Raw genomic sequence first — 22,201 nt, 5'->3', positions numbered from 1 at the left:
ACCTGCACCCAGACCAGTCCATGCATCCACACTCAGACCAGTCCATGTACCTGCACCCAGACCAGTCCATGCATCCACACTCAGACCAGTCTATGCACCTGCACCAATAGTAGTCCATCCTTCCTCCCATTTCACCCACACACAGGTGTAACTCTAAAAGTCAATAACTCAGCAAACATTTACCAAACTCCTGCCATGTGCCAAGCACTGTAAGAGATACCAAGGGTATAGAGAAAAAATAACACGTGACCTTGTTCCGAGTGTGGGTCACAAGCTGGCACAAGAGATATCAATGTAGCAGCAGTCCCTATTTTTCACTTTCTCTTCCTGCTGGTGATTAAAAGCCTTTCAGCTCAAGGAAACAGACACATCTTTGCTACCACAAAGGACAATTTTTCCCACTCCACCCTCTCCACTTGGTATGTAGGCCACTTGCTTTCTACAAGCCTCCTCAAATCCAATGTTAGAACTATGGAACAGGATTCTCCAAGGGACTTGGGTGTATTTCAAATGCTAGGCTGAAGGAGCAAGTCCTCAGGAACAGAAACAAGGGGGAAATCATTATCCTGAAATACTCACATCCTTTCATGTTGGAAGAGGTCATTGACAGGATGTGACCGCTGGTTGACCCGAGAGCTAGACGTGGGCAATCAGAAGCACCTCACCCCCTCCCCTGTCCTTGGAATGGATGTTCTGCCCACCGTTCCACAACGGGAGCTGTTTTCAGGAAGACAGCCTTGAGAGAGTAAGGTGTTGTTGAGACCATCTGGACTGAAAACTGACTGAACCCAGTTAAGGCTTCTATACAAACTCTCAAGATTCTGGCGGGCGGGTGTGGAGATCTACTCCTCTTGCAGTCACTCAAAGCAAGCCTCATATGTAAGTTCTCTTGCTTATTAAAACTACCACCTGCCAATCTGGAGTGGTCTGCCTCTTTCTTCAGTCTCTCCTTGCCCTCCATGTATGGGCACTGGTTTCAGATTTCACCCGGGGAAATCCGGGTTGTGAGCCAATACTGATTCATTGTCAATATTATTAGAAAACAGTGTGGTGTGATGGGGTCCACCTTCTCAAGTTACTGTGCCTCCTCTACCCAGTATGCTAAACAGGATCCTATTTTCTCCTCACAGCTACACATACTCAAGGCGTATATTTTTTACTTCCATTTTACAGATGAGGACATTGAGGTTCAGAAACACCATTAACAGGGTTTAAAACGCCTGTTGTGTTACTTTAAGAGTGAGCAATCACAGTTATCTGTCTGGGCGCAGGGCTGGCCAGGTCTCATGGAGTGCAACACAGGTGCCAAGGTCCTTCTGAGGGGTGCCACCCCTGGGGCACATTCACGCAGGCCACTCTCATCTCAGAAGGCTTTGCGTAAGATGTGCCTCCCCCTGGACAAGAAAAGAGCTTCTTGGGTAGGGCAGATACTCGTGAATAAGAGAACTGGACCAAGCAAAAACTTAAGGTGGCTTGTTCCTTTGATGGTTTTATCTAAGTATTCAGAAAGCCAAGACAGCTAGCCAAGACAGCTAGCCTTCACCACAATTCATCTGAACAGCCTCAGTTACATAAGCATCCTCTTTGTTGGTATTCAAATATTTACACATTTTTAAAAATTTCCATACCTAAAAATGGGTGTTCTCTGTACCCTATGTTTCTAACACCTAAGTAGAAAGAAAGAATTAATTTTCCAGTGACAAAGTAGCCACACAAGGATGAGCAAATACCCTACTTACATTCTAAGTAGGGTATTTCAGTGGGCTGGAATCTCCGAGCTATGGCATGCACCCACTCAAGGCACTCTTCTCTTAGGTTTCTCAGTTATGAAATGGCGGCCTATCTTATAGAATGGTGATGGTACTCTAATGAACACTGTTCTGCCTTTTGGGTGCAGTGGGGTGGGGTAGGAGGAGTCTGGGCCATTGCCTGCTTTACCTCCTGCTTTGGTAGTTGGGATAATTAATAGTGGATGCTCCCTCACTTTTGGGAATGTGTACGTGGTAGAAAATGAATTGCCTCTTATAGGTCTCAAGGAGGCAACAGTGAAACAGTGGATAAGCTTCCTGGTTTGTAACATCTCAAGCAGGTACTCTGAGTTGTTATTTAATGTAATTCATTAGGTTTAATGTTCATTTTAACTGCCAACTTGTAAGCATTTCTGCTTTCCTTGCAGTTCGAAGAACTGGGTTTCATGACTGATTATTACTCTTATTACAGACTTAATGGTTCCAAATTGTGGATTATTATCTCTTTTAGCTTGACTACTTCAGAAGTTTTTCCCCCATGGAGAAAACTGACATTGATTCAACCAGTGCTTACTGAGCCCCTACTGGCAGGTACATTGCTGGGTACTGGGCAGATGGACACAAAGAAAAGTAAAACAGGGTTTCTGCCCCTAAGGAGCTCACCATCTAGTCCTCAGTGTGGGCCCTAGAACAGCAGAGTCAGCATCACTGGGGGACTTGTTAGAAATGCAAATTCTCAGGCTCCACTCCAGATCAACTGAGTCAGAAACTCTGGGGATGACCTCCAGCCATCTGTGTTTGAAAAAGCCCGCTTCAAACAAAGATCATCCTCATTAAATGTCAAAACAACAAACATTTTGTTAGCTTATTGAGCTAAATCTGAAAATGTTATGTCCTTCAAGGAAACCGAGGCCAAAGGCCACATGAGGAATTGGAGGAGGAATGGAAATCAGAACTCAGGTCTTCCCTCTCATCACCCCCACTACCCCACCCCTACATGGCCAAGATTCTATTTCTTTTCTGATGCTTTAATCCCTAGTTCTTATGGGAAGCCCCAGGTACTACTAACCCAAAGTGAATAATCTTGGTTTTCAAAGAAAACAGAAAAACAGAGGAAGTACTCTCTTTGAAAATAAGGACCACTAACAAAAATTTAAATCTGATCAAAACCATCCAGTAAACCAGCAGTAATTTCCCAAACCTTTAACATCTATCCAAGTTCTATTTACAAGATTTGAAAATTTGCAGGGGAGACAAGAGGGTAAAAACACAATGAATAATGTGATCAGAATAAAATCTGGAAGAACATATAGTATGCAGAAATGTCAACTGTGGTTCACCTTCCGTGGGAGAATTACACATGATCTTTTTCCTTTGTATTTTCCTAATAGTTATATGTTACTTTTGTAATCAAGAAAAAAGTAAAACCGTTTTTTTGAAATGTTACATCCATATCACTCAACACGCTGGTTTATTCTGTAATTCTATTTCTCTCCATATAGCAGGATGGTCTGTGTGTAGTAATTATTTATATCAGGCCATATGTTCCAATGAAGATGAAATTTGGTAAATATATTCCCTCCAGCTGGCACTGAAAATGAAGAGGTTAAACGCTTTCCTAGGTTCAAAGCACGGCGAATTAAGACAAGCTAAGTGTGCAGCTAAAGGAAAAATTAATCCCAGTCTTGAGATCTCTGAGAACATCCCTTTTGAAAAACGTTGATGTGACACATTGCTCCTCACTCATATCTCCCTTCATGTTTAACCCCCGGCACAAAACGCAACGTTCAGCAACTCCTGGCCAAGTTTTACACATTCAGGGGCTAAAATGCATGGGAGAATATCAGAGAAATAAGAAACAGAACGATACCACGTTCACATACAATCTGTCCCTGTGGACAAGAAGACAGCCAAAATTACTGGCAAATTTCATTGTCCTATATATCCTTTAAAAATTTTTTTTCTTTCTCAAGAAATGGTTGCTCATTTAAAAAATATCTATGTTGGCTATCTTATTCCACAAATCATAAATAAATAAATAAATAAACTGACTGTCATCTAAAGAGACATTTCTGCCACAAAAGCATTGTTGTAATGTTTCACTTAATAAGACAAATTTGTTGCTTGAAGGAAAACCAGCATTGTTCTACTGAAAACTCAGCAACGTAAGCTCAGGGAATGTTAATTAAAGTTTCTTAAAGGAGATAGGGAAGTAAAGTTAAAAACCAATGTAATGAATACAAAAAAGGAAACACCAGTGGCTACCTACTTTACCAAAATACCTCACAACAGCTCACATTTCTAGAATTTTAGGAAAGGATGGGTTATGGGGGAAATATATATACATATATATATATGGTATACTCCAACGTTTATAGGACATAAGATCACCATATCTACACAACAATTTAGCTTGACAGTATCAAAGAACTCAGAATTTATCATCTTGGTTTTTTGCTGTTCAGCATACACGCTTTCGCTTACAAAGATGTATCTCCAAAGATCTCAAATTTCCCTCAAAGTCCTCTACTTACTTTCTTTCACAGGGCAGTCCCCACTATTGCAAAATTAATAAATTAATAGGAAAAAGAATAAAGAATATACAACTCACAGAAAGTTTCTCACCAACCCCCAGTGCCCAGTCCATATAATTACCCGTCTGCCTATGAAAACGGATCTATAAAAGCCTTGTTGCTAACATATTAAGCTAAACCTAACAGCTTCCTTTCAGCCCAACGCTTTTTGACAGAACACACACAAACTTGCAGCTCAGTCTTAACTCCATTCGGACACTTACAAGGCCTGTGCTTGTTCTTCCATCTCTCATCCCCCTCTGCTGAGAAAAGAGTCCAACGTTAGGTTTTATCTAATACTGTTTATTTTTTGCAGTTTTACTTTGGGGCTGCTAAAGGGTATTGATGAGAAACTACCTGCAGATCCAGCCCCTAAGCACTGATAAATGCTGAGGGAACCATTCCAAGCCAATAAAACGACCCCAAATATCCTCAGTTTGTAGCATGGACATGCCACTCCTCTCAAGCAGAGAAAGCAACTATGTTCCTACTCCATCAAATTAAAAAATATATAAAATACAGCATCTTTCATTCTGAACAAAATTAAATTTTCTGGGTTACTTTCTCTGTCTCCCTGGGCCACTTTTACGCAGCCTGACAGTGACTGTAAACACGTTCTCTTCACGCAACCAGTTCAGTTGCTCTCTTTCCTGCCGCAGTTCCCAACAGACCTCACCACCCACCCCTACCCTCCACTCCTCACCACCCGCTTGCTTTTCTTCCAAACCACAAATGGGCGAGCTTATTCCGAGAAAAAGTTAATGAATGTCTCCTTTTGAGGTAAAGCTGCTCTCATTACACATCGCAAAATTTTCACAACATCGCAAAACTGGAAGTACCTAAAAGCACGTACCCTCTGCACGCTCGTCCCCGTCGGTGAGCGCTTCACACCCAGAAACCCAGGAACATGATTTCCATGCAGACCTGCACCCATCCCACACAAGTCCACACACCAGCTTGCCTACCCACTTATGTAAGCTTGTGCCTATACAGTCCCAAACTGCACACGCACGCACACACACCCCGGCACCTGTCACGCATCAGAAATGGACAAGCATCCACACCCAGGAGATGAAATGGAATCAACATATATGAATTGGGGAGAAGGAGAAGGCATACCGTTTTAAAACATCTTTTCCCCCATTTGTTTCTTGCCCATCTTTGCCACAACTGCAATTACCTTAGCAACCAAAAAATTGCCGTGACTTCCCCTCCGGCTTCTGAAATTCTCCTAAAGCCAAGCTTGCGCCAGGTTCATGGGAAAGCTAGAGAAGCCCAGGGAACGAGCGACCGGCAGCCTCTCGGGGGCGGAGGGGACGTCTGGGTCCGTCTCTGCGCCGCGCTCCAACGTCTCGCCTGGTCTTTCCGAGTTTCCGTGGTGGCGAACGCGGGGGCTCAGCGAGCGGAGAGCGACGCCCGGGGCCGGCAAGGAGGCGGGGCGGGTCGCATGGTGCCAGGGCGCGGGGCGCAGGGCGCTCGGGTGTCTCCAGAGCGCTCGGGGTCGGCCCGGCTCTCCGCGCTCCCGCGCCTCCCCGCCCCGGGCCGCTGGGCTCCGCGGAGGTGGGTCCGCCCCCTCGGCGCCCGCCCGCGCCCGCAGCTGCGGGAAGCCGGCTCCCGGGCGGAGCTGTCGCCGCGGAGCAGGGCCGAGCGCAGGGGCTGCCCCAACTCGCGAAGCCGCTCAGCCCCGCCGCTCGCGAGCTGCTGCAGCGGCGCCCGCTGTCGGGGGTGGAGCGGAGCTGCAGCCCCGCGCCGCGCGCACCTGGGCGCCGGCACCTGCGCTCGGACCGGGCGGCGCGGGGCGGGGCCGAGGCACCTGAGCGCGTCCGAGGGCGCCGCCGGCCGGCTCAGCTGCTCCCCGCGCCGCGGAGATGCAGGCGCGGATTCGCCCGAGGCAGGGAAAACCTAGAAATTCCTGGCACTTTCCCTGCCGCCGAGACGACTGGCAGCCTGGCTTGGCGATGCGCAGGCTCCTTCCGCCGAGTCCGAGAGCTGGCGGCGTCTGGAAACTTTAGTGGCGTCAGGGTTGTCTTAGGGATTCCTGGGCCAGAGTGGCTTGCCCGGTAGCTTTTTAGTCTCTCGCTGACGTGTAGCCGGCGCCCTGTAAATTAAAATGGGCAGCCGCGATCAGCAAGGAAGTCGTTACTAAGCTCGTCGTTTTATTGATTCAACATTTACACCACTTGCTGTATTTCGAGTATTTTAGGATTGTTCTTATCTGGAACGCTACAAAAGAACTTTCAAGAAAAATGAACTCTGCAAATATTCTTAGGGAAAGAAGAAAAAAGCTGAAGACAGAAAATGAGAAAGGGTAACGAACTGACGACGTTCTTTGATGCGGGAGCTTTGAGATTTGAGGTTTAAAGATTCAGAGAGCTGCAGGTGGAAACAGAACAAGATTGTTGGTGCTGGATGGTAACCGTGGGATTGATGTGCAATGTCAGTGTTATCAAGAATAAATTCAAGATTTATTCTTGAATTGTACATGTCACCAGAAAGAAAAGAAAAGGAAAAAAAACCCTTGAAATAAAATATCTAACTGCTTTTAAGGATGGATGACCTGGACTCTTGTCATCCATGTGGGTCCAGAGTTTGACATTTAAGGTCTCATTCCCAACATACATCTCCTTTCCCACTGTTCTATACTGACTAACGGATGTATTCATTCTTTCATCCCATAAACAGTAGTAAGCACCTGCCCTGTGTTAGACCCTCTGCTAAGCTCTAGAAACGGGTGAAAGAACAGTTCCAGCCCTCGGGCCCCCAGCCTGAGGAGGTGGTACCCAAGCAGATATGTGTATTACTGTGGGCTAAGTCCGTGAAGGAGGTGCCACCAAAACCTGGAGGGAAATGTGCAACCTAAAGAAACCACACCCAACCTAGTGAGTAAAATATAATTTCAATAGATGCCCCAGTTATTTCATTTATTAAAGTTGAAATATAAAAATCCTTCCTTCCCCCGGTTTAGTGTTTGGCTTAAGGGTGGCTGTGGAGCTGGCACTGGCTGTTTGTAACACGTAGAGAATAGGCTGCTTACTGAGAGATGGATGGTGATTTGGGGCTCTTCCTCTTTGGGGAGCTTTGCATTTCTGAGACCAGGAGCTTCCTGAGGGTCAGCCATGAGGGAACAACCATGTGGAAGTATAAGCAATGGGCTCCAGGTGCATCTGAAGAAAGGCCTTACTGTGTACTCCTCTTAATACAATAGCATCAAAAATAATAAAATACTTACGAATAAATTTAACCAAGGAAGTTGAAAGATCTGTACATGGACAATTACAAGATATTAATGAAGGAAATTAAATAAGACACAAATAAATGGAAAGATATCCCATGTTCATGGATTGGAATAATTAATATTGTTAAAAGGTCCACAATACCCAAAGCCACCTATAGATTTTATGCAATCTCATTCAAAATGCCAATGGTATTTTTCACAGAAATAGAAAAAAAAATCCTAAAATTTATATGAAACCACAAAAGACCCCAAATAGCCAAAGCAGTCTAGAGCAAGAAGAACAAAGCTGGAGGCATCACGCTCCCTGATTTCAAATTATATGACAAAGCTATAGTAATCAAAACAGTATGGTATTGGCATAAAAACAGACACACAGACCAATGGAACAGAGTTGAGAGGCCAGAAATAAACCCAGAAATAAACCAGAAATAAACACATATATGATCAACTAATATTTGACAAGGGAGCCAAGAATACTAAATGGGGAAAGCATAGTTTCTTCAATAAATAGTGTTAAGAAAATTGGATATTTACATGCAAAAGAATGAAATTGGACCCCTATCTTACACCACTCACAAAAATTAACACCAAATGGATCAAAGACTTAAATGTAAGACCCCAAACTGTAAAACTACTAGAAGAAAACATAGGGAAACTCTCCTTGACATTGGTCTTGGCAATGATTTTTTGGATATGACACCAGAAGTTCAAGCAACAAAAGCAAAAATAAACAAGTGAGACTACATCAAACTAAAAAGCTTCTGCACAGCAAAGGAAACAGCAAAATGAGCAGGCAACCTACAAATGGGAGAAAATATTTTCAAACCATCTGTCTGATAAGGGGTTAATATCCAAAATACATAAAGAACTCATACAACTCAATAGCAAAAAACAAAAAATCCAATTAAAAAATGGGCAAAGGACTTGAATAGATATTTTTCCAAAGAAGAAATCCAAATGGCTAACAGGTACACGAAAAAATGCTCAACATAACTAAATATCAGGGAAATGCAAATCAACACCACAATAAGATATCACCTCACAACCTGTTAGAATGACTAGTATCAAAAAGACAAGAGACAACAAGTACTGAGGAGTAAGCAGAGAAAAGGAACCCTTGTGCACTGTTGGTGGGAATGCAAATTGGTGCAGCCACTATGGAAAACGGAATGGAGGTTCCTCAAAAAACTAAAAATAGAACTGCTATATGATCCAGCAATTCCACTTCTGGATATATATCCAAAGAAAATAAAAACACTAACTTTAAAAGATATATGCACCCCCATTTTCATTGCAGCATTATTTACAATAGTCAAGACATGGAAAAAACCTGTATCCATTGACAGATGAATGGATGAAGAAATGTTTTATATATATATATACACACACACACACATACAAATGGAATATTATTTAGCCATTAAAAAGAAGGAAATTCTGCCTTTTGTGACAATATAGATGGACCTTGAGGGCATTATGCTAAGTGAAATAAGTCAAAGAAAGACAAATACTGTATATTCTCACTCATATGTGGAATCTAAAAAAGCCAAAGAGAAAGAAATAGAGAATAGAATGGTGGCTGCCATTCTACTGAAGATGGGGGAAATGAGGAGATGTCAGTCAAAGGGCACAAACCAAGTAGAAGATGCATAAGTTCTGGGGAGCTAATGTACAGCATGGTGACTATATTTAACAGTACTGTATTACGTACTTGAAAGTTAAGAGAGTAAATCTTAAATGTTGTCCACCAAAAAAAAAAATGGTAATTATGTGAAGGGATGGAAAGTGTTAACTAACCTATGGTAAACATTTTGCAATATATATGTATATGCATATCAAATTATCATGTAGGACATCTTAAACTTCATCTTATATGTCAATAATATCTCAATAAAGCTGGGAAAAAAATCATATATATGAAATCAGATATTTTTATATATATTGACTTATATTGATATATTTTATGTATTATTTGAGATTGCTAATATGTTATATGTAATTTCTTATACACCTTCAGAAAGCATTTAATTTCATAATATTTGACTTTATATAAAATATTTGATTACACATATGTGTATTATAACACATATACACATAATATATATTTTGATAGTGATATATAATTTTATAAATATTTATACATAATTTATATTATAAATATGAGTTGTATATATAAAATGATAAAAATAACTATCTTAATAGAGACAAGCCACATTTTTTGCTGGCTGGCATGGCCAAGAGACTGGTTTACATACCTTCGAAGTGAGCAAACAAATAAATGTATTAAGGATATTTGGAGGCAGGTTTCTCACTGTTGAAGAAGGGAATTATAGATATAGAAAAAGCAAAAACTAGAATAAACCCAGTAATGTGGCTTGAAATTAGAGGTGACGGTATGAAATGGTTTTTAATTTAGATAGACAAGTAGAAAAATATAAGTGTACGTGTGTATACGTTGATGTACTTTCTAGCTCTGTCCATTGACAGAACCTAAAAGCAACAGCACCCCAGTAACAACAAACACACCTAACACTCAGGCTTTGGTTTCTAAATAACATTCTCCACCAAAAGGAACTATGGCTCCATGGCGTAATGGGTGAAACTGGAATAATTTGTTGTGCAAGAAAATAAGAAGATTCTTAAAGAATTATGGAGATATGTCAAAAAAATATATAGGAGCCAGCTTGAAGGAGTTCCCACTGGCCAAATCTAGGGCAATTTGCACATCAAAATAAATAATGACAGCAACAGGTTGCACCCCTTTGACTAAAATAAGAATCAATGAGTCCACGCTGATAGAAAGAAAGGAAAGTTCTACTTACAGTAGAATGCAACTAGTAGCTGAAGAAGGAAAGATAGAATTAGAAAATCACCATTTTGCAACCATCATCATAATTGATTCAGGCCAGAATATCAGTGGATGCTACAATTGATGGGTAAAAGTTTGATGAAGAACAGGATATTTACACAGTCTCAAAATACATCCTTGAAAATACTCATGAATTCTCATTAATATATCATTAACTATTAATTAACAAGCATAATATATTTATTAACATTACACCTGTAATACTTGGGAGACACCATCTTAATCAACTGGCAAAAGTTTGCATAAATAAAAAACAGTCTTGGGACAAATCAACCTTGTGTTGTCTCCTGATACAATACACTGAGCAGCAGTACTTCTTGTGTATAAATACATGTCAGGAGGGAACATCAGACAAATGCAAATTGAGGGAAATTCAAGGAACTAGCCTGTACTTTTCAAAAATGTCAAGGCTATGAAAGTAACAATTGTTCCAGATTGAAGGACACTAAAGAGACAAGACAATTAAATGTAACAGGTAATCTTGAATGGGATCCAAGACCTATAAATGACATTAACGGCATAATCAGTGAAATTTCAATGGACTCTGTTGGATTAAATTGAATCAATGTTATTTTCCTTTTGTTGAGATTGTACTGTGGTTATTTAGGAGAGTTTCCTTGTTTTTAGAAAATACATAAGTATGAAGGGGTAGAGGAGCACCACTCTGCAACTTACTCTCAGATGGTTCAGAAATGTTAACAACTCTAAGGGTATAAGGGAGCTCTTTTGCAACTTTTTAGTACTTTAAAGTGATTTCAAAATAAGAGGTTTTATAAAAAGATACATTAAAGGAGCTAGCCCTGTGGCCTAGTGGTTAAGTTCAGTGTGCTCCTCTTTGGTGGCCCAGGTTCAGTTCCCAGGCGTGGACATACACCACTTGTCAAGCCAAGCTGTGGCAGTGATCTACATACAAAACAGAGGAAGATTGGCACAGATGTTTGCTCAGGGCCAATCTTCCTCAGCAAAAAAAAAAAAAAAAATACATTACAGTATAGTTGTTCTCCTTACCCCCAAAAAATTGTTTTTACTTTTAAAGAGTGCTCACTATGGGTTTCTTTTAAGAATCAACTCACTGTTAGCTGTACTAAAAAATACGATTTGATTTACTACTTTGTGATGTATGCAATAATGTGATTCAGCCCAACATCTCATTCATTCACTCAGCAATTATTTATTAAGGGCATGCTGCATACAAAGATCTTTCCCAAAACTCATCTAAAGTGTAAAATGAAATACATTTATAGGTAAAATCCTGAATCTTTTGATTACTTCATGATCAAGTGACAAGCTGCAGGAAAGTACGTAATAGAATTGATTGTGGTGTAGCTCTCAAATAGGGTGAGGAATTGAACAGAAGAATGAAAATGAGTTGGCAACTTAGTTTCAATAACTGCCTTGGCAGGCAAAGGTAGGAAATACGGTGAGTGTCAATGCATTTGGCGCATGTGGTAATGGCAGTGGACTGGGGGAGGATAATGAGTTTGGTACCATGTGACCTATTTCCTAGGACTGCAAATTTGTGACATGACGGCTGGTGCTACTTTTCCTCAAACCCCCACATTTCCCTTTCCTCACTCTTTAGTGTAGTCTTTTTCTTTTTCTGAGAGTTAAGGGCTGTTTTCTTTGCCCTTTGATGATAAAAGATTCTGGGTAAGTTTTGCCACCTGTTAAATCCTGGAAGAAAATTAATTTCCCGGTTCGATATTTTAGAAAAGAGTGTTTCTCAAATGGTGGCTCAAAGGGCACAGCATCTGCATCACCTGGGTGGTATTTAATAAAACTTAGCAATAAAGATTCTTGACCCCACCTCAGACCTGTCGAGTTGAAATTTCTAGTGATGGGACCTGGGAATCTGCTTTTGAACAAAAATTTGTGTTGGTTCAAAAACTGACCCCCATACATGGAGGGTAAGGAGAGACCGAAGAAAGAGGCAGGCCACTCCAGACTGGCAGGTGGCAGTTTTAACATGCATTGGAACCTACATACGAGGCTTGTCTCCAGTGACTGCAAGACAAGTAGATTTCCACACCTGCCCACCAGAATCTAAAAAGTGTCTATTAGAGGCCTTAATGGGCTTCAGTCACATATTCAGTCCATATGGTCTAAACACCACCTTACTCCCTCAACGCTGTCCTTGGAACGGCTCCCACTGTCAGAATGGTGGGCAGAAGTATATTCCAAAGACAGGGGAGGAGATGAGGAGCCTGATTGCCTGGGTCCAGCTCTCAGGTCAACTGATGGTTATGTCCTCTTTACGACCTCCTCCAGCAACTCATGACCAGCCCACAACCCGTGGGGTGCTTCCTTCATAGGACACCCAGCATTTCTGTTACTGCTAACTGCATGATCTCCTTCTCACAAGGAGTCTATGGCAGTCAGGCTGATTACAACATGAAGTGGATTTTTTCTCTCCACAGTACGATTATGGTTCAGCATTTGATCTGCGGTTTTGAAAATCATGTGTCTGGGAATGGATGTGTTTATATCATGGTGCTAGAATGGTAATGTTTTAAACATTACAGAACAGTATGTCAGAGTGGAATGCATGCTTAATAATCAGGATGCAGGGATATGTATATGTATGACCAATGTACGTGGGAGAAAATTTACATCAACAATAAAGTGTTTCTAAAAACCTATACCAGCCCCAAAACAACCACAGGATTCTGTTCACACCAATTGTTTGAACCAAGCTCCTTCATCAGGTCACCTCCTAGGCGCTACTTCAAGCACTGTCCTCCAGAAGCTTGGGGTCAGAATTGTCACAGAATAGGCAGCTGCTTGTGTGATGTGACTTGAAGTGTTGGACAGGTGGCCTCAACCAAAAATATCTGTTCCTCACTCCCGCCCGCCCCGTCCCCCTCCTGCTAGGTGCTGGGATTCCCACAGTTTTTCATAATCCGTTACAGGCATGTTTGGTTAGGACCGTGGTTAATAGTCAGGGATATACCTCAACAAGAAGATCCTTTATTGAGGCAAAATCTGCCAATTACAAATCCTATCAAAAGACCACAGGTAGCCCCCAAAAATAAGAACACTGAAATTGAACATATAACACCCGCTGTAAAACATGGCAAAGCTTTCTTCTTTAAGAGAACCATATTTAATTAATTTAAGGACGTTTGCAGGTATTTAAGAACCAGAGCTCAGCTCACAGGGTATCCTCAGCCCCCTTCAGTCTCATGGTTGCCAACTCCTCACTGATATTCCTAAGAACATAGAAATCAAATTTGTGCCATTTGCCCAAACCAAAGCCAGGCAGATGACCCTGTTTCTTAAGACAACAGAACTGCTCAAAATGAACTTTCCTGCCATGTCCTTTTGTCCCTTTTCAGACCATCACCCAAAACCTCACAGTAGTTTTCTCTCCAACCTGCATAACATTTTCATCACCACAAAAAGTTCCCTTATTCCCTTTCGTAAACAATAACCTTCCTTGACCCCCATCTCCTGGCCACCACTGATCTGTTTTCTGTCCCTATAGTTTTGTGTTTTCTAGAATGTCTTATAAATGAAATCACACAATACATGATCTTTGTGTCAGGCTTCTTTTACTTTGCATGCCTTTGAGATTCATCCATGACATTGCATGTATCAGCAGTCCATTCATTTTTATTACTGAGTAGTGTTTCATTGTATGGATATACCCCAATTTGTTTATCCATATTAGCCATCTTTTGATAAGTATCACACTTCTCATATGCTAGTCTCCTAGGAGGCCAAGACCCAACTGAACTTTACTGGTATACGGAATATATAAATAGACTCTGTAACAGACACTATTTGTTGTCTACCAAACCCATTCCCCATACAGTCTCCATCCCGACTCCTCTCTAGTCCCTTCGTCTTTGCTGGCTCCTCCCACCTCTGGCAGCCATGACTCCGGGAAGAGGACCTAGTCCCACTTTCACCGGAGTGGATCTTCATTAAACTGAGCTAATCTTGGTAGCTCCATTTCTGTGGCCATGTTGTAGAGTTATGACCAATGAGACTTGATGGAAAGTCTGCTGGGGGCTTCTGGAAAAGAGTTTCTCAGCTCTTAATCCCTGCTCTCCTGATCTCCTTAGTCCCCACATCTCTGATTGTGGGATCAGGAACTCATTCACATAGGAGCCCATAGCAGGTAAGCTCCAGCAAAATTTTCAATGGGCTTTCAGGTTTCGCTTTGTTGGCGTCCTATCACATTGACCTCTGTGGCCAACAAATAAAGAGCATGGTACATTCTACAAAATATCTGGCCAGTGATGTTCAAAACTGTCAAGGTCATGATAAACAAAGAAAGACTGAGAAACTGACACAGATTGGAGGAGACTAAAGAGACACGGAGACTGAATGTAATATACTATCCTGGATTGGATGTGGAACACAAAAGTGACGTTAGCGGAAAAACTCATGATTGCCTAGTGAAGACTGCAGTTCACTTAACAGTATTGCGCCTGTGTTAATTTCTTAGCTTTGACAAATGTGCCAGTTATGTAAGACGTGAACATTAGGGGAAGCTGGGTGAAGGGTGTATGGGAACACTGTGTGCTATCATTGCAACTTTTCTGTAAGTCTAAAATTACTCCAAAAATTTTTTAAGGTTTTACGATCATGAAATATTTTTTAAAGTTATAAGGTTTTTGTGATTTTTTTTCCTTAAAGGGTGTCAGCTCAGCTGCTTAGGATGGTTTGGAGAGTTTATTAATTGAGTTCTTATACTTTTGAGAGTTTATTAATTGAGTTACTATATATCAGGCACTGTTTAGGTGCTGTGGATATGTCACGTACAAAACAGAAAGAGAGCCTGTCTTCATAGAGCTCATATTGTAGTGAAGAAGGGCAAAATGAAAGAAGAGAGTCAACTAAATACATCCAAATAATAAATGTCATAAAGAAAAACAAAGCTGGAGGATGTTATTTTAGAGCAGGAAGTGACAGAAAGCCTTTCTGATAAAGTGATATTTGAGCAGAGACTTGAAGAGGGTGAGCAAGCCATGCAAATATCTAGGTAAACCCTTCCAAGACTGAAGCAACAGCTTTTGCAAAGCCTCTGAAGTGAGAATGAGTCTCACATGTTCAAAGAACAGCAGGCTACACAAGGGGGAAAGAGTAGAAGGAGATAAATTCAGAGAAACACTTGGGGTTCAGGTCATGCCAGGCCTTGTAGTCCATGAAGAACTTCGGATATTATCTTAAGTGCAATGGAGAGCTGTTGGGGGGCTTTGAGGAGGAGAATAACACAATCATATTTATTATTTAAACTCTAGCTGCTGTGTTTAGAAGAGGCTGTGGGGGAGGGGGCACAAAGATGGCGGCTATTGTAGTCACCCAGCATGGTAAGAGACGATGGTGTTTTGTCTTGGATTAGAGTGACAGAGGTGAAGGTAATGAGGAATGGCTGAGTTCAGGATATAATTTAGCTAATAAAACTTGTTGATAGATTGGATGGGGATCGCGAGAGAAAGAGAGGAGTCAAGGATGATTCCAACTTTAAAAACTTGGAAAAAATGATAGTTCCATTTACCGAGGTGAAGAACAGTGAGATGGGGACCAGCACTGGTCGGAGCCATGTTAGGTTTAACATGTTTGTTGGGAAATTGCACATTCAATTCAGTACGTTGTGGGAGAGATCAGGGCTAGAGACATAAAATAGCTGGGACTGATAGCCTTGGAACTTAGAGAATTTCCACTGGCAGTGACAGTGACTACAGAGAGCAAAACAAGGTCAAACAGCTTGGGAGAATCCTCCAAGCATATAATTTGTGTTAATTACATACACACACACACAGATATTCTGATACAAGCCCATGAGCCTTCCCCTCCCACTGAAAGTCACTGTTCTAGTCCCTCTGATGAAGGCATCCAGCTGGAGCATCAGGAACTAATGCATTTTAACCTGCATTTCAGCAAGCTTGTGCGTCCATTAGGTTTAATACACACATGAGCAGGCAATTAGCATTTAAAATACCCTAACCAGAAATGCTATTCTAAGGGTGGTTGCCCCAAGTTGATCTTTTCTCCATTTGCAAGAAAGAATTATAAAGAAGGTTTATGAGTTCCTTTTAATCAATTCAAAATGCTTTCTTATTCCTATTTCTCTCCATTCTGGCCTCTTTTTCAGATAAAGCATTTCCTCCCTCTTTCTCTTCAGTAGACCTGAGCTCCATTAGGTACATTCAACCCTCAGCCCTCTTCACTAGCCCCCACCCTCGGTTGTTAAGGTTTGGGGTTTCCTTCCATCTTGACCCTCCCTACACTGTTGACATTACAACTCTCTTCACGTTCATAAGTAATATGATTACATTACAGCAAACTGTGAACACAAAAGCAACCAAAAGTAGATTCTAAAATTTTTGGTCACGATGATTAATGCTCCTGAGCTGTCTTGGACCTGTTAACCACAGATTAATCAACACCTCAGGCTCACCTTCTCCTCAGATCTCAAAGGTAACAGCTCTCAAAGACCTGGGTATGAATTAACAGGTATTATGGGTTTGCCTAAACTTAGAACAATTACTATACCCTGTTCATGCAACAGTGCGCTGCCTGTGTAATATTTCTAGCCTACCTACATATCTTGAACCCCACTCATTTGACCAATGAAAAAACATTTCTAACTGCATCATGCTAATTAACAAATCCTCTGGTGTTGATGGGAAAAAACTGAAGCTGCTTTTACTAAGCCCAACCCCCTCCTCCCTCTACCACACACACAGGTTTTAGGTGGGAGTCTCTGTGACTCCCTAACTCCTCTTAGAACAGGCATTCCTGACTAGAATATTTCAAATATTAACTATCTGACTGCTTATCTGTCCACTAAACTTAACTAATGGCTTGTTGACCTGCAGGTTAAAACACAGCTTCCTCATCTCCAAAGGTCTGTTGAATGAGAAACTCCGGCAATGGGGGTCGCATAATTCAGGTGGTTGTGATACACCCTCGAGTTTGAGGACTCCTGCTGTAGAGAGGAAGAGGAGGGGACCCCTGCCCTGGACCCCACATGCACTCACTCTGGAAAAGTCTGAACAAGCCAAGGGAAAGACCAACCCTTGTTTTCTCCCTTCAGAGGCTGAGACTGTAGGAGAAGCCGTGAAGAAGTTGGGATAAACTCAAGAGGATTTACAACGAACAGACAACAGAACCCACTCTTTATCTGGAGTTTCCCAAGCCTCTCCGGGTGCATGACCACAAAGGAAATGGGTCTTGTCTCTTTCCTACTTACCCCAGCACTGGGGCGGATCATATACGATTTGGTTGAGAACATGATTTTTTGGGAAAAAGAAAAATTCTCTAACCAAGAAGAGAAGAATTTGAATACTTTAAATGCAGCTGCCTATACGCCACAGCTGTTCTGTACCTCAGGTGGGCTGCAACAAACCTTCATCACAGTAACTCACCTCCCTTGCTGCTTATCATATATTACATTTGCTTTTCACTTACTTACAATACAGTAAAAATCATATTATCCCTAAAAAATAGAACAATTGACTAAAATGAAGACGAAAAGCTAATCCCCAAGGAAATTATTAGAGTGCTGAGTTTTGAGGACAATAGGTTGTTTAACAGAATTGCATACCAAGAATGAAAACTATGTCACGTAATGGAAAAAGATCGAGGTTTGAGAAAATACACAAACATAAATATTTACACTGAGGGAGTATTTTTAAATAGGAGGCTTTTTTTTAAAGACTGTATCAACTCAAATGAGAACACAAAATGATTCTGGGGTAAACTAGATCTCTGTTTGTATCTCTTTCCTTTCAAATAAAAAGTAAAGAATTTCAGCAGTAAAATCCCATCTCAATAAACTACGCATTTTCATTCTCTTGGGAGGCCTCTAAAATTAGGCAAAATTAAGAGAAGGAATCTATTGGCTCATCCTTTCACGGGATCAGGGTGTAGCCACTGATTCAATGCAGCAAGTAGAAACCAGCCTGTAAATGGTGAGCGCAGCTAGCCCTTTAATTTCACTGTGTGGGTAAAGAAGAGAAGTGCTGTCCAAATAGGATAAACCCAAGCTGAAATATCTAAGAACCACTAACATAAAGCGTACAATCAAAGCATTTTTCCAAGTTGGCCTTATATGAGAGAGACTTAAATTGACAAGAAAACACAAACCCTAAGGTTAGAAGTCCTAGATGACAATGTCCACAGTGAGTTTCTGCTGCTTCTTTTGCAGATGAGGAAATAGGCCCAGAGACAACCATGGGATGCTGAAGGATTACAGCTGGAACAGAATTCAGTTCTCCCAGTTCCAGCGCTGCATTCTTCCTAAAGGCGCTTTTCCAAGTTTGTGCTGTGGTTTGATTTGTGTGGCTTTTTTAGCTAAAGAACACTTAGGACTAAAATAATAATAGAAGTAGGAGCAGGTGGGCCCCTTGGGGTCTGCCACCCAGGCTATGATTTCTAGTAACCTTGAGGGCTCCCAGGGTCACAAGTAGACACCACTGTGGTTCCCGTTTTCCTAAACTCCCTGTTGCCTGACCTTGGGGAAGTCTAATAATTCAGTGCTTCTGGCTTCATTTGTAAACAGTGGCAAAAATCTTTTCCCTGCTAAACTGCTGTCTGTATACTTTTGAAAGCAGTGGCATGAGAAGAGGGTTCCTGACATCAACTCGGCACCCTCTCTGTGATGAGGTCTGTCATGTGGACCATATGACCTGGATTCAGCCCAGGCGAGCTCTGACAGTATCAGGGCCTATGTGCCCATCACCCCACATCTCCGTACCATCAAAGCTGGCAGGATGATCCACTGAGTTAGTAGAAGTGTGTAAGGTCACTGGCAACACTACATGTGGTCCTAACACAGATGCATTGGTAATTAACCCTAAACTATTTTAAGATCCATCCCATCCCAGGATGTTAAGGCAGCCTGACCCATGAGTGTATGACCCAAAGTGATGACCTATAGCATCCTATTTCTGGATCTGCTGGAAACTGACCCACACTCTCTGGCCACCTGTTTTCAGCCATTCTCCTGCCTGGCTGCAGACAGATGAACTGAGTCTCTTCATCTTAACCCTCTGCACACTCTAACGCATGGGTTCTCAAACGGTACTTACCTACAAATTAGCTGGGCTGCTTCTTGAAATGCCTGTCCCCAGGCTGTGCACCCAGGGGTCGTGATTCAGTGACTTTGGCTCAAGTCCTGGGAATCTGCACTTTAATAGACAGCGTGAGTGTGGATCACTGGTCCTCCACTTTGCGCTGCACTGCTGACCAACACACAGACAAGCGTCCTGACTGGGCCAGCAGGTACCTCCATGGCCACTCTTCCAGGCTCACCACAGCCTTCAATGCTCTAACTGCCTGGTCCTTTCAGGCACCACCTCCTGGACCCGTCCCCTTAGAGACCCCATGCCTCAGTGGTGCTACATCAGAATGGGTGTGGGCTCAGCCTCCAGAGAATTCCTAAACCACTGCTGTCTCCCAGGCCTGTGCCTCTTTGCTTAAAATCAGGCTAATTTTCTTCCCAAACCTCAAAACACAAAGGATTCATTCTCCCCCCTTTCTTGGGCAATGAAACATATTTGCCTCGAGGAACCTGGACGTACAAAGCACCCAGGCCCGTTTACTAAACTTTCTTGAGGGCAGCCTCTTCCTCGGGCCTATAAACACAAATGGAAGAAGCCATTCGTCTGTGGGGCCCTTCCGGTCGCTGCTAGTGGAAAACTCAACAATAAAGAGATTTCTTGGCCCACGTCACTGGAAGGTCCAGAGCCAGGTCAGGCCTCAGGCCTGGCTTGATTCAGCTTTTTTCCATCTAATGTTTTTGCTTGGTCTTCACTCTCTGTGCTTTGCCTTCCATAGCGTAAGCAGCACCCAGCTCCACATCCACATACCACAAAAGGAGAGATGTGCCATCCATAGCATTCCAAGCAAAATAATCCTGAGATTCATCCTGATGAGACCACTCCTGTCATGTGCCTGCCCCTGAACGGATATGCTGATTGACTTAGTCTCACCCTAAAGCTGGGGGTGCATCAGAGTCAAACAACATAGGCTGTATGGGGTGGGGTAGCCCCTGGGTCCAATCAGGAAGGGGGAAGGAGGAATGGGGTGCAGGGCAGTCTTACCACAATGGCCGAAACAGCTACTGCTGGCTCAAAATTCACCCAGGGCATTCACAGGCCCCTCTCTGACTAAAAGCAGCAGAAAGTAGGTACAAAATAAGTCTTTGGTGGTTAGTCTGCTACACTTGATACAGGTGAAGGCACCGTGAGGAGTCATGGAAAGGGCAGCGCTTCCATCCCATGAGGAAAGAGTCGATCTGATGCACATTTCTCTCCTCTAGGAACCCTCTCCTCCAAGTTGAATCTTGATGTTTTCCCCAGATAAAAATTGCTTCACATCAATTGCTCTTATTCCTTAAGTAACTTTGTATCAATTAAAAAATCTGACGGATACCTACTCTTAAAGGCATGGTGCCCATTTTCCTTGTGAGCATAAAAATATGCTCAAGTGGAAGAACGAACAGAAGTAAAACATTTTAATCATAAAACAGTAGTGTGTATATCTAGATTCTTTTCTGTGAAGAAATTGGTACCACATTGTTTTGTAGAAAAAGAAAACCTGTTTTATAATTTTGAGGGGGTATTAAGGACCTAGAAACAAAAAGGATCCAATCCTTTTAAGAGAAACCAACTGATAAAATGAAACAAATGCTTGTCAGCGAGGAGAGGCCAGAGTGAGGTAAGGCTCAAAGCCAAGCTGGAAGGGGAAAAATATGATCAATTAGGGCTCCCAGAGATTCTAAGCAGAAAATAAGCCCACCCGGGGCCCATGAAAGACCTCCAAGAAGAGGAAAGGTAAAACAGGTGACACCTGGTGTGGGTTCCCCTAAATCCATTCCACCCTAAATGCTGCCCATGAGGATCATAGCCACCCTGCCTGCATTGCCAGGGACTGACTCTGGAAAGGATGGAAAATGAGCCAGGGCCAACAAAGAAGCTTTCCTCACTTCCCTGTCCATTCCTCTTTCCCTGGGTGTTATCTTGTTAGGACATGGTGCCTAGAACTTGGCAGTCAGCTGGCCTGAGGCCAAACCACCCGCAGGGGAGAGGAGAATAGGAGAGTCTCAGAGAAGCAAAGCCAGGGCATGCGTGCCACCTGAAGCCTGCCCCGACTCTGTGCCTCCTGCTACTTGAGGTCGTAACATGCCCTAGCTGAAGCCAGCTGGAGTGAGGGCTTTGAATTACTTGCTGCAGAAAGCTTTCTTACGGACACAGTGAGTTTTTGGTAACATGAGTTCTAACAGTTAAGTTCTAGCAGGTAAATTTGACAATCCATTTTAATTATCGGTATAGGATGCTCTGCACTGCAAATTACAGACTACATGACTAACAGGCTTTAAGCAATAAGGATATTCCTTTATCTTGCCTAACAAGAAACAGAGCGGCAGGCACTTCAGGCTATCTACCTAGTTAGACTCCAAATCTGCCATCCTCAGATGAAATGTCAAAAAGCAGGTAAGGAGACGCAAAAATTATTCTTGCATCTCTCTGCTTTTTCAACAAATTGTTCCTAGAAGCCCCTCGGCATGCCTTCCTCTAAGTCTCATTGGCCAGAACTGGCTGGGTCACATGGCCATCTTCCCTTCAAGCAAGTACCTGGCCTTTCCAGCATCACCTGGAGCTGGCTCTGCCAGGCACGAGGGTGTGGGAGGGAAATGACTGCTGCGTGGGAGACTCCATCCACTTAACCAAACCCCCCGGGCCCGATTTCTTCTGACCCACGTTATGCCACATTCTCTGAGGAAAGAACTTCATACTCTTCTAGCAGAAAACGTCTAATA

The 22,201-nt window shown here is 42.5% G+C and overlaps 1 protein-coding gene across 13 annotated transcripts in view; it reads right to left on the bottom strand.

Annotated features, from left to right (window-relative positions):
- The window catches only part of RGS6 (regulator of G protein signaling 6), a 573,259-nt gene that overhangs the window by 526,698 nt on the left and 24,360 nt on the right, over positions 1-22,201 (bottom strand). The window contains exon 1 of one of the 13 annotated variants that reach the window (XM_046647769.1): positions 5,502-5,631. The exons of the other annotated variants lie outside the window; for them this stretch is intronic. The gene's annotated coding sequence lies outside the window, so the exon portion shown is untranslated. Of the gene's footprint in view, positions 1-5,501; positions 5,632-22,201 lie in introns of those variants that run through there. 13 annotated transcript variants of the gene reach the window in all.

The sequence above is a fragment of the Equus quagga genome, chromosome 20 (assembly GCF_021613505.1).
Source record: "Equus quagga isolate Etosha38 chromosome 20, UCLA_HA_Equagga_1.0, whole genome shotgun sequence".
In the NCBI taxonomy this organism is placed as follows: Eukaryota; Metazoa; Chordata; class Mammalia; order Perissodactyla; family Equidae; genus Equus; species Equus quagga.
This window is presented reverse-complemented; position numbering and strand designations above follow the sequence as displayed.